The sequence below is a fragment of the Miniopterus schreibersii genome (genome assembly GCF_964146895.1).
Source record: "Miniopterus schreibersii genome assembly, chromosome: 5".
Taxonomy (NCBI): Eukaryota; Metazoa; Chordata; class Mammalia; order Chiroptera; family Miniopteridae; genus Miniopterus; species Miniopterus schreibersii.
The window spans coordinates 28,452,725-28,466,120 of record NC_138106.1 but is presented as its reverse complement, the minus strand read 5'-3'; the positions used below and the strand labels follow the sequence as shown (position 1 = coordinate 28,466,120).

At 41.4% G+C, this 13,396-nt stretch overlaps 1 pseudogene across 1 annotated transcript; it reads left to right on the top strand.

Annotated features, from left to right (window-relative positions):
• Nucleotides 1–391: 391 nt before the first annotated feature.
• On the top strand, nucleotides 392–7,503 carry LOC308557944 (ferritin light chain-like; annotated as a pseudogene). Its single transcript has 4 exons — nucleotides 392–481; nucleotides 872–1,021; nucleotides 3,943–4,050; nucleotides 6,974–7,503. The product of its transcript is annotated as a ferritin light chain-like (transcript).
• Nucleotides 7,504–13,396: the final 5,893 nt, after the last annotated feature.

The window sequence follows — 13,396 nt, the reverse complement described above, 5'->3', positions numbered from 1 at the left end:
TGGCCTGCTGCTAACTGCATTTTCCAACAGACCTACAACCAGGCTCTCCCTCTGGACCGCAGGCATTCATCAGGGGGCAGCCCTTCAGCCTTTGCTACTCATTAGGAAGGAAGTCACTCATGAGATTACCTCTTCTGCTTGCTTTAGTCATATTGACTCCCCTCAGCAGTGCCGGAGGTCAGGTCTTGAAGAATGAATTGTCAACCTTTGGCAGGTGTATTTACTAGGAAAGAAAAAACTCTCCAACTGAAGAAGCACTCTGGATGAAAAAGAATTCCTTTCCAGAAATTATTTTATTTTCATATATTCAAATGACATACTGTGAAATATCTTTAATGTTGAACTAAAGCCAAGTGTGTCCATCCATTTGGTGTTTATCAGGAGGGTTGGAATGTCTGCATGCTCCCACTTTGGAGAGATCAAGGAAGGAGCTGCTGCATCAGGAAGAGAAGCATTCCTGCATCCTGTTACACTGGACAAGGTGTTGCTGCGGGGACTTGGCCAAGGATGACAGGTCTGGGGACAAGGAGTGTACTTGCTCCCTTTACATTAGTATAGCACAGCAGTGATGTTAGTACATATCTGGTATTACTAAGAATATTGTTCTACAAATAAAGAAGGCACAGGAACAAGTCCCAAAGACTCATTTTTAAAGTGGCTATATGAGCTATCCCCAAAGACACTTCTAGTCACTCCATCCCCTCTTCAAATATCCCCTCACCAAGCATGTCAAGTCCCAGAAGATGCTCAAAGATGAAGGCAGCTGAAGAGCTCCCAAAACATTTGTGATAGGAATTATTTATAGCTGCTGCTACTGCTTTCCCGTGGTCACATATGAAAATGCTTATGGGTTTCTCCTTCTTTCCTGCAGTTCCCCTTGGGAAGTGGTCCTCTCTCCTTGTTTACCACGTCTGCTGTGCCACTGAGCAGCGCTCTCAGATGGCTGATGACTGTGGTCATCCGTCTGAAGGAATCAGCTGCTTTGGAAGGAAGGGAAGGAATCTCTCTGGCATTGTGCAGTGTAAAGGGAGGATCATGTAAGTTACAGCTGCCTGGGGCCAGCTTGCACAGATACGTGGACCTTGTTCTTTCCCTCTTCCCCCCTCCCCTGTGCTGGAGGATACCTGCCATAATAAAAAGTAATAGAGAAAATTTGTTCCCAAGAAGCCTTATTGAAATGCTCCACTAGTAGGAGTGGCTGTAAGTCAGGAGGGAAACATTCAGTCAATGGGAATCAGAGCGATGCTCCCTCTTCTGAACTCCCATGGCACCAATTGGCTAAACCAGTCCATGACATTTATCAGGTCCTGTCTTGCTGTGTTGTCTGCGCATGTCTGTCTCATCTACTCAAAGAGTGTGTAAAACTTCCTTAAAGGTAATATAATATGTGCTCTCTTTTGTACCTCTAATGGCTCCTAGCACAGGGCCTTGCACCCTGAAGTCATTTGAGAGAAAAAAATTTGTTGTGCTACTTCCGATGCCTGTGAACTAGTTTGAACACATTTTAAGAATTTTTAAAAATTTTACTAGGAACCAGAACACAAAAGAGAAGGGGGCAGATTTTTTAATCTTTCCTCAATATGATAGGTGGAATGATAGTACCCCTAAAGATGTCCAAGTCCTAATCTCCAGAATCCATGAATATATTGTGTTACATGGAAGGGTGGGTTAAAGTTGCTGATGGAATCAAGGTTGCTAATCAGCTGATCTTAAAACAGGGAGATTTTTCCTTCATTATCTGGGTTGACCTAATATAACCACAAAGGTCCTTAAAAGTGAAAGCAGAAAAGGTTAGTGTCAGTGATGCTATGTGAGAAAGATGACATTGCTGGCTGTGAAGAGGGAAGGGGGCCACAAGCCAACCAATGTAGGCAGCCTCTAGAACCTGGAAAAGACAAGGAGACATTCTCCATGGAGCCTCCAGAAAGGAACACGACCCTGTTGAATCCCTGCTTTTATTTAGTGCAGTTCTGATCTCAGAACTGTAAGATAAGAAGTCTGTGTTGTTTTAAGCCACCACATTTATAGAAATTTGTGACAGAAGCTATACGGAACAAATAGACTCAAGCATCAAAGACTTATGCAAAAGGAAGGGAGGTTTGATATCAAGACATTTTCTTCCTGATAGTTTCTACCTTCAAGAGAGGCTTCAATCCTGTTTGACAAGTTTCTAAGCGGTAGAGACTTAGAAGGAATCAAGCAAATGTAAGGCAAAATCGTTGGCCTCCCAGGCCCTTGTGTGTTTCACTTAATAACCCATTGTGGAAGGCAGAGGTAGCCTTGCCCTTACGGGAAATGAGCAGTTGAGATTTCATGGGGAAGGGTAAGGTCCCCTAACCTACTCCCCCAAAAATGTCCCTCCTGCCTCCCCAATGGCCTTAAGAACTGGGAATGTAATATCACAGCCAGTTGAATAGGGCACCATCCCTGGTTTCTGTAGGGAAATCTTATACCTGTGGGTATGAGGGTCTAGTTTTCACAATGGAAAACAGCTTGCTACAGTGCCTGAACACAAAATGTCACTTGAAAATGATGTCCCCAAATTTGACAGCAGTAGATGTTTCCAAGCGAGATAAGCTAGGAGCCAAGATACTACCTGGAAACAAAAAGGGATGGATATAGTCACAGGGGTTTTCTAAGACAGGGAGGAAAATAGAGAGAATTGGGCTCCAAAGACCATCTTTGCTAATATCACAATTTTGTTTACTATCAACACTTAAAGATGCAGGCTCCCAATTCAGTCTATCAAGTTGATTAGCCTGGAAGGGCTGCAAAGGCTGCCTCCAGTATATCCTCCGAGTGAAATAAGAGCCTAAAGCACTCTTGTAATTGTTCAATACCCGAGGTAAAAAGTGAACATGTTTATGGGACTTGGCCTCTAGCCCACTTCTTATGAATACACATAAACACACCCTTTATTGCTCAATAACGTTTTCCCTTTTGCAACTTTTTATGAACCACTAAGAAAAAAAAAATAGGGCTTGTATTTTAATTTTTTCAGGAGAAGAAACCAAAGAAATACCAAATCTTCCAAATGGGAACTTCTCTTGCCTGCTGCCTCAACCAAAAATTTTTTGTCAGGGGAGTATTCAAAGCTTCAGCATCAACAACTTGAGATACTAATTTGGTCCAAATTCATCTAACTTGCTCTCCAGACTGAATTACTGCATTTCTCTTTATGAGCTCAACCTCCTTCTCTGGGGTGCTTACAGTGCAATGCATCAGAATTCATCAGCTATATACCTATGGGATGTGCTCCCCACCAGCTCTGTTACAAATTAGCACTCTCCCACCTTGGCTCCCGTCCAGAACAAGAAGCTCTTTCATCCATGCACACCTTTTCATTACCATGTCTACACCGAGACCAAGGCCTCTATGACCCCTACCCAGACCATTGCAATAGCTTCCTAACTACTCACCCTGTCTCCAATATTCACATTCTCCAATTTATATAATCACATTGCTGCCAGATTGATATTGAAGGGGAGAGATAAGATTGCCCCAGTTTAGATGCTTCGATAGTTCTTCATTTTTCACCAAATGAAGTTCAACCACTTTAACCTGGATTCAACCTCATACTAACAAGCTTCAAATTATATTTTCGGATGTATCCCTCACTGCTCTCTTTCATGCATTCTGCACCGCTGACAATCTGGATGGTTTGGCACTCTGCAGTGTACCCCACATGTCCCTTTATTCTTGCCACTTTGAGTACTTTTTGCAAGCCACAAAAACTGACTTTGGCTACCTTAGGAACCAGGGGATATGCTGGAAGTTCACAGACTCTAAAGAGCAAGGCACAGAAATCAGAGTTGTAGAGGAAGGGGGTTGCTCAGTAGCACGAACTTTCAGACAACCTCTTCAGGGCACAGCCAGAGTAAATAAATGAGCTCCAGATTTTTGAGTTTCTTGTTTCGGTTTGGTTTTTGCCTCTCTACCTAGATTCCAGTTCCAGAGCATTCAACTGACCTGGCTTTGGCTAGAGAAAATCGGAGCACCTCGAGAGACAATTTCTCAAACTTTATCCACATGGAAAAGAGTTCTCCAAAAGTAAATCAGAGTTTTAGTACCAAAAGAACAAACAACAGAGGTTGGGCAGCCAAAACAACAAACACCTGCAACACATTATTTCCACATGGAATGCTCATTTCAACCTACCCAAACCCTGCTCACCCTTCAAGACCCGTCTAAATGACGTCTGAGCTCATCCCTATTATTGTAAACTTTCAGTTGAGAGTGTGCTCCTCCTTTGGTCCTCTTTACCTTCTCCCTTTTTTATCATTTGTATGTCTTATCCCCTCCCTCTCTTACTAGCTTTGCAGTGAGAAAGTCACCTCCCCTCTCCAGGCTCCAATTCCTAGATCTACACAAAGGAAGTAATAACAACTCTCTCACAGAATCACTGTGAGTAGGATCGTAATATCTGTGTGTAACGTAATTATTTCAGTGTCTGACATGAAGTAAGCTTTCAATATGTGGTGGTGGTGTTATTATTTTTATTAGTCTTTCACCATCGTCATTGTCAGTACATAACTCTTTTAGACTGGGAAACATGATTTATTTGCTTTTATAGGCCCTACTCAAATATTTTACACACAAAAAACTATGTGCTACTTCTAGTGAATGAATGATTCAATCAATAAAGCAATCAATCAATGAAGGAAGAAAAAATTGGGGAGCTGAAATTGAAACTGAGATTTCAGTAGGCCTGCCCTTTCTACTTCTACAACCCAATAAGGAGACCCCAACTGTAGAATCAAGGATCATCACAAATGTTCCAAGAAACAGACAGGAACAGAGCTTTCTGTTGATCATTCTGTGGTTCTGATGTATTTGGAAACACAGCCCAAGCTCTGTTCCTTTGCAGCAATAGCCTGTATCTGCATGAAATTTTAAAATCAATAATGAAAAGAAAGAATGGAGGAACAGGGAAAGAAGAAGGGAAGGAGACCATTAATAAGAACTTTAGGGTGACTGACAGTGATAGGAAACAGAATACTCCCACCCTGACCTAGTTTTCTAACTCTGTCAGTGGCCCCCTCAAGAGCCATCCTTAATGCTGCTACTGTGCAATAGTTAGGGATGCTTCTCAGGCATCCTTATCTCCCTTGGTTACCATTATGGGTCTGTCTTCTATGAATTTATCTAAACCTTCAAATCTATTTTTAGATTCAGCCTTTGCCACTTTCCATTTGTATCTTAAAGCTTTGCTTTAAGTCTCATCTGGATGGCTAGTGAAAAATGAGAATAAATAAGCCCTTCCAACAGAGAACTGGAGTAAGTACATTTCAACCTTACCTGTGCCACTCACTCAATAGCCTTGGGCCAAACATTTGCCCTCCGTGATTCACTTTGATTCATTTAAAACTGATAATAATCTTCAGATTAGTACATTAAAGATTAATTACATTTTAATTTTAACTTTTCCATGCCACTCAGAATATGAAGATTATATAAATGTTACATCTTATAGATTTTGAATAAGAATATTTTATTAATTTGACTAAATGTTTATCCCTCATGATCATTCATTTTTTCCTTCATACCACCATATTTTTATACACTTTGGCTTATCCCTGTAGGACCCCAACATATGGGTGTGTAGAATATGCATTGCACTACCCTAGGGGTCAACATTCATATTGTTTATCATAGATATGTCCATTCATAATGAAAATTTCCAGATGAGTCAGTAAAGTATTTCAAAGCAGGGGTACCTTTTCTAATTCACACAAAGATATTAAGAAGACATTATGGCTAAATTTGACATATCAGTATATATTCCCTCACTTTATCCTTGGGCTTTTAATAAACTTCCATTTATTAAATAGACTCAAGAAAGCCTAATGATGTGCCAAATATAATACACATGCAGTAGTTGCCTCCTGCACCTGACTCTCCGCTCACAGGCACACAGCCCTTTGATCTGAGCTGTTCCTCGTGGAGCTCAGTTTTTGAGGCCCAGCACTTCCTCTTCTGGCCCTGGTTGTGGATCCAGAAGACACGCACTTTAACACAAGTCTACAAATTAATCATGTTTGATGTCTTCTCTCCACATCCCCTGTGTCTAGATTAGAAATCTATCTCAGATTGAGGATGCCAGGCAACTCCACAAACATTTCTCAAAAGAAAATGTACAAATGGCCAATGGGTATGTGAAAAGATGCTCAACTTCTCTAATTATCAAAGAAATGAAAATCAAAACCATTATGAGATATCACCTCACATCTCTTAGAATGACCATTATCAGAAAGATAAAATACAAGAGTTGGTGAGCATGTGGAGAAAAGGGAACTCTTTATATACTGTTGGGGGGGGTAAGTTGGTACAGCCATTATGGAAAACAGTGTGGAAGTTCCTCAAAAAATTAAAAATAGAACTAACATATGATCCAGTAATCCCACTCTTACATATATATTCTAATGAAAGGAAATCAGGATATTGAAGAAATATCTACATTCCCATGTTCATTTCAGCATTATTCACAATAGCCAAGATATGAAAGCAACCTAAATGTCCATTGATGGGAAAATAAAGAAGAGATGATGTGTTAATATAATTTAATTTTTTTTTTAAATATGGCAAAAGACCCTAATAAATGTTTTTCCAAAGAATACATACAAATGACCAACAGGTATGAGTAAATATCAATATCACTTATCATTAGGAAATGCATATCAAAACTACAATGAGCTATCGCCTCATACTTGTAGAATGACTACAATAAAAAAGACAAGAGACAGGCAATGCCCTCAGTGGTCCCTGAATCGGTCTCTTGCTTCACCAGAATTTGGAAGGAACAGACTCAGGGATGCCCCTTTTTCCAGCCTCCAACAACTCTTCAACCTCTTTTCCAGTCACCACCTTCAGAACCACCTCAGCCGTCCTCAGCCTCCGAGACCAGCCAACACCATTTTTTGACCTTAACTCCTTATTGCCGAACCACTGTGAGCTCCCAAATTCCCAGAATTAGTCCAGCCAGGTGGAGGCTGCCGTCAGCCTCCCGGCCAACCTGCATCTGCAGGCCTCCTACACCTACCTGTCTCTGGGCTTCTATTTAGACGGCGACGATGTAACTCTGGAGAACGAGGGCCACTTCTTCCGCAAGTTGGCAGAGAAGAAGCTCGAGGGCGCTGAGCGTCTCTTAACGATGCAAACCCAGCGTGGTAGCTGCCTTCTTTTTCAGGACATGCCGAAGCCGTCCCAAGATGAGTGGGGCAAAACTCAGGATGTCGTGGAAGCCACCATGGCCTTGGAGAGGAACTTGAACCAGGCCCTTTCGGATCTGCAGGCCCTGGGTTCTACCCACACAGACCCTGATCTCTGTGACTCCTGGAGAACCACCTCCTGGGTAAGGAGGTGAAACTCACCAAGCAGATGGGCGACACCTGACTCACCTCCACAGCTGGTGCGCCCCAGGCTGGGCTGGGCAAGTATCTCTTCCAAAGGGTCACCCTCAAGCACAACCTTTGGAGCCCAGAGGCCTTTGAGGTCCCTATGTAACATGGATATGTTAATTAACTTGATTGTCACATCATCAAGTTGTATACCTTAAATATAAACTATTTTTAATTGTCTATTACACCTCAATAAAGCTAGAAAAAAATGAAAACAAAAACTGTCCCCCAAAAAGAATTTGAACTTTATTTGGTAGACAGTGGTGAGTCACTGCCACATTGTTCAAATATAAGCACCTTTTATCCCACCCACAATTGATTTAGTTAGACCCTTATAGGCCCCAAATCTCTAAATAACCTTTATCAGCTGTGCTGACTTTTATGGTGCCTAATCCCTGGCATTAATCCTTTGCAATGCCTTCAGAAACCAGGCTATCTAAAATCCTAGTGCTTCATTTCCTAATCTCTGGAAAACTAAATCATCTTCAGCCTTTAGCTACCTTAGCTTTCAATCTCAGAATTTCCTCAAAAAGATTAAGTAGAAAAGTCTGCTGCTCTCACTTCTGCATATATCCCTATGTGCTCTATAGTCCATGGCAGTATCAGTCTACAACAGTTATTATTCAAAAGAAAGAGAAGCTAAAAAATCCAGGTGACTTATAAGCACCTTCGGAAGGTCTGCTCTGAGGACCTACTCCTCTGTGTCTCCTTACTGGAATTATCTGGGAGGAAGAGTATGGAAGCCACAGTTTTTGAGGCTCCAGACTCCACAAATGTACACACCTACTGTTTGCATCAATACCTCTTGCTACCTCCAAGTGAGAGGCTCCTCCTCTATGAGTCTGTAAGTCTCTGTAGGACATGCCCAATTCCTTTTTTATGATCCCTTGTTAGAGGACATCATCAACAGATGTGACTGCCAGTTGACCTGAGAGCTGGATCCGGGCAATCAAAGGCTGCTCATCTCCTCCCCCGTCCTTGGCATATACATTCCACCCACTGTTCAGAGCCAGAGCAGTTTTCAAGGATGCAGTCTTGAGCAAGTAATGTATTGTTGAGACCATATGAGCTGAATATATAATTGAACCCAGTTAAGGTTTCTATAAAAACTTTTAAGATTTTGATGGGCTGGTGCAGAGATCTATTTGTCTTTTGGTTGCCCAAGACAAAGCTTATATGTAAGTTTCTTTGCTTATTAAACCTTCAACAACCCAATCTGGAGTGGTCTCTCCCTGCCCTCTGTGTGTGGGGGTCAGTTTCACCTGGGAAATTCTCCAAGTTGCAAACCAACTACCCCAGCACCTGGCCTTAGGCCTGACACAGAATAGGCCCTCACTAAACAGTGGTTGAAGGCAGGGATAAAGGAAGGAGAAAAGGGAGGGGCCAAAGGAGCAGCAAGAGAACAGGGCACAGGGCCTTAGAAAGTTTGCTTCCACTTCTAGATTTTGTGCTTAAGAACAAAGACCTGCAATCATCTGTATGTTCTTCCAGCCAAAATACCAAATATAGAATCAAACATGTACTGAATGTTCAATAAATATTCACTAAATTAAATTTCCTCAGTGAAGTGAGCCTGCTTTCTTCTTTCACTTTTAGGGAGGCTGATAGGTAGGTTAGCCATACTTTTTACAATCCACAGATTTTTGTAAGTGGGCAGCTTTTAAATCCAAGATTATAATGGTTTTATTAGTAGTAGTATTAACATTACTATTATTATTGCTATTACTTCTATCCCTACCTCTGGTGCCCAGGAATGCTGAAAGATCCCATGGATAAAGGAGACTAGAGTCTTTTAAAGACTCAAAACTGAAGCAAGCTGCCTTCCCCTTCTCTCCAGCACACCAGCAAGAATTAATTACCCAGTTGGGGAGAATGAACAGAAGCATTAGCTCATCTAGAATGGAAAAACCAGGCCCTCGGGACTCAGAGGGCTTCAACACTGAGCCTGCTAAGCTGCATCAATTTAAGGAGGATTTCAATGTTCTGCCTGGTTTCTCTTTGTCAGAAGCGAGGCACATTGAGAAGAGAAGGAAGTCTAGCAACAAGAACAAGCATCTTGCATAAGGTCCGCTGGCCTAGTCTGTCCTAGATACGTGAAGTCTAAAGATGGCAACTGTGTCTCTGGAGTTAGCCCACCTTTGAATTATTAAGAACAGGGATTAGAGATTAGAAAGAAGCCTTGCATTTAAAAACAGATGGTTTTCTCTTAATTTCTAGGAAAATTAGGACTTCCCAGATGCTGATGCTGATGGAATTCACTTCTCATTGTGTACTACAAGGTTGAGACTGTGTCGTTTGTTCTTTGTAAAATCCAAAATCCTTCAGTGCTCTGAACAGTAACAGCACAAGCAAACTGAAGCTGATGGAGCCTTTTTCCACAGCCCTCTCCATCTTCCACTTCCCCCCTCGCTCAGCACCAAGCACTCTCTAGTTAAAAGGAAGTCACCCGTGTAGAGTGCAGAAGCCCAACAAAGGCAATATGTTCTGTCCCTTAGTAAAATGAATGGAATCTCAAGCTATTACCCAATCCTGCCGCACACCAGTTTGAAAGATCTTCAGCAAGCTTCCTAGGTGACAATCAGTACAAAAGTGCTCACTGATCAATTCAACAAACTGTACTTGAGCATCTTCGTTATGCCAGGGATGAGCTTTCAGAGGAACCTGTCAGAGTCCATCACCAAGTGCATGTGGTCTGCATGCACGGGAGGCCCACACCTCAGACACCACAGGCCAATGTAGTCCAGTCTAACGTAGGCTGTGATGTCTTCCCAAGGGTACGTGGGCAAGGCTGGAAGATGTTCTTCATAGTGCCTACTGCGAACTTTGAAATAAGTTGTTGTAAGTCATGTGATTATCTTGTGAAAAGCCTGTTTATATTGCATCGTAATTTTCTGTTAAAAGATTTAATTGGTCCTAGACAGGTGGCTCAGTTTGTTGGAAACTCATCCCATACACCAAAAGTTTGTGGGTTCAATTTCCTGTCAGGGTGTGTAGGGGAGACAACAGATCAATGTTTCTCTCTCTCTCTCCTTCTCTCTCCCTCCCTCCCTCTCTCTCCCTCCCTTCCTCTCTCTCTAAAATCAATAAGAACATATCCTTGGGTGAGGAAACATATACCCATATGTATATATACAAATATTTTTTTATATTCCACAATTTTAACCCTATTTTAGCATTTCTCCATTTGTAGAGGTACTGGGTGCCTCAAAATGTGGAAGTGGCCCAGCCCTCTCTGAGAGTATAAAATGATAAAGATAGCATGAAACCATGGTAACGACATCATTTTCTAGCACTTAAATCATCTCAAAGTAACAATTACTACCTTTTTCTTTTAAATCTCCTTTTAAGGTTTCTTATTGACTCTTTTATAATGGCATGGTGGCATTTCACTGTGGTCTGAAATTGTATTCTACTGCACTTTCATCTAAATCCCTCCTGCATCAATTTCACTACATTTTTCTTGACATATTGGTGTAAATAGAAAACAAAGTCACTTACCATCTTTTATACTAGCTATTCCTTACCTTTTTGCAGTGTATGTGACAGAGTACTTGACTAATCATACATAGATGCTGAACAAATGTTGCACAAATTTAATCAATGATGTCAACCAGTTCATATACCAAGTATATATATTCGTTATTAAACAAACTCCTTCTTCAAAAACACTTCATGTGTATTATTTTACAATTTTTCTGAAAAGTTGTTTTTATTATCCTGGATTATACAGCTGAGGAAACTGAGTCTCAGAAAGGCTAAGTAACTTGCCCTAGGTCACGCCTAATGAATTACAAAGTTGGGATTTATGCCCAAACTCATCTGAACTCAAAGCCATGCTGTAAGCTCCAGACTACTAGGCAGTGTCTCACTTTTGGTCCTGGGGCTTCATTTGGCTGCTTTTAATTGCCAATAAACTCCATGTGTACTTTCTAATGAAAATAATTCTTAACTAGGAACAACTCTACAGAGAATCTGAAAAAACAGAGTAAATTTGGAGAGGTCAGAGCTTTGAAATTTTTCCCATCATATGTCTTGAAAGTAATTGCTCCGAAAGATAACACAGTACTTATTTCCAGTAACACTGTGACAGCCCCAGAAATGCTGACTCACTTGTAATGGAACATCATTCCTGGAACCACGTCCCATGTAAAGTGGCCTGTCAGAGCTCTGGCAGACATGAAAGGGCCTCTCTGACATGGCACTTCTCCCCTCACTTCAGCAAGAGTGCATGGGACACTGTCTGCTGGATGCTCACGGGACAGGTTTATGTTAGAGAAGCTAGCACTTCTCAGGCTGCTTTCCAAAATATGTAGCTACCAGGATATTTGTTTTCTTTATAATGAACAAAGTTTGAAATTAATAACCAGTTTTGTCTCCTTTCCTATTTTGGCATTTCATTGTTTGGATTATTGTACCCTGCTTCCTTTCTATGCAAGCCACTCTTAGAGAGTTCTTCCCCTGTGTCATATCAAGCAGGAAGCTCTCTAAACCCCCTGCCCCACAACTTCTAGAGTCCCTCTATGACCAGGCTTTTTAAAGATTCATCTCCACTCTATCACTTCTCATTGTCTCCTTCACACACCTCCAAAGAACCATGTGAAATGGAGGTTTCCATTCCTTGTTGATTTGATCTCTGCAATGTTTGATACCATTCGCCATTCCCTCCTGGAGACCTTTCTATCCCTTGATGTTCTTGGTGACATTCCGTTCTCGTTTTCCTTCCCATTTTCACTCACGCAGTATCTTTTATGTCATTCATGCTTTTCTTCCTCCTGCATCATAAATGTTAATCATTCATGGAGTCCTGCTTCTGCATTTTTTAACTATACTCTCCCTAGGTGGCCTCATTCTTAAGACTTCAAATGTGCCCATTATAGTATCAAATGTGATTAGTACAATGAGGGCAAGGCCCACACCAATCTTGGCTTGGAGCATAGAAAATGATTAATAGATGTGTGTTGAATGCACTAAATATTTATCCCCAGGCAGGTCTCCCTCCTGAGCCCCAGACTACACACACACACATATACACGCACACACACAAATCATACAGCTACTCTTTGGACTACTCCACCCGAATGTCCTACAGGCATCTCACACTTATCTTATTCAAAAGCAGCTTATTCTCAACGGGCCCCCAACCTCTTCCTTACCTTTGGTTCTATATTTTAGTAAATGGCATCCTTATGACTGGCAGTTGTCCTTATGACTCCCTCTTAGTCACATGCCCTCTCTTTACATCCAATTATTCATTAAATCCATTTATTTTCCTCTTGTAAATCTTTCAAGTCTATCCTCTCCATCCACTCACACTGCCACAACCTTAGCTCAGGCTTTCACAGTGATGTAACCACCATAGCCTCCTAATTGGTCTTACTCTCTTCCCTCTCTCTCCAGCCCCTGAACACCTCCATGCATCCTCTACACTGCCATCAGGATGGTTTTTTTCTGAAAATAAACCCAATCATGTACAATTAAATATCCAATATTATCAGTTCCATGAATTTCCCCTTTCTTTCTTCTTATAAACATGGCAACAAGCACCTTTCACAAAAGGTCCACTCAAGGCAAATGCAACCATACCCTTGTAACAGGGATCAGTCATCCTCCTAATGGGAATCAGAACCGTGGGTCCAGGACACCCTAGGTTCTTACACTTCATTCCTGCAAGGCAGTGGTGCCATGCCATATTCCTAGCCAATATGCTTATCTTGAATACTATTTATTTCACTAATTTAAAAGTATTGCTAGCATCCCTCAGGCTAGTTAATAAACCCTCTAGTGCTAATTGAGAAGGCTAAGAGTTAAACATTTACAGTAGCTACCTGATTAAAGTCTTTCAAATGCTAACTAACCTCCCCTGGAGTGTGTATTTCTGATTAAGGTACTTCAAATATTAGCAAGCTGCCCCTGGAGGTAGGTTAAACTAGCTAACGGCACACATATGTATTGCACTTTCCCTGCTGAATGATTTTAAACTAAATTTCAGACAATATATT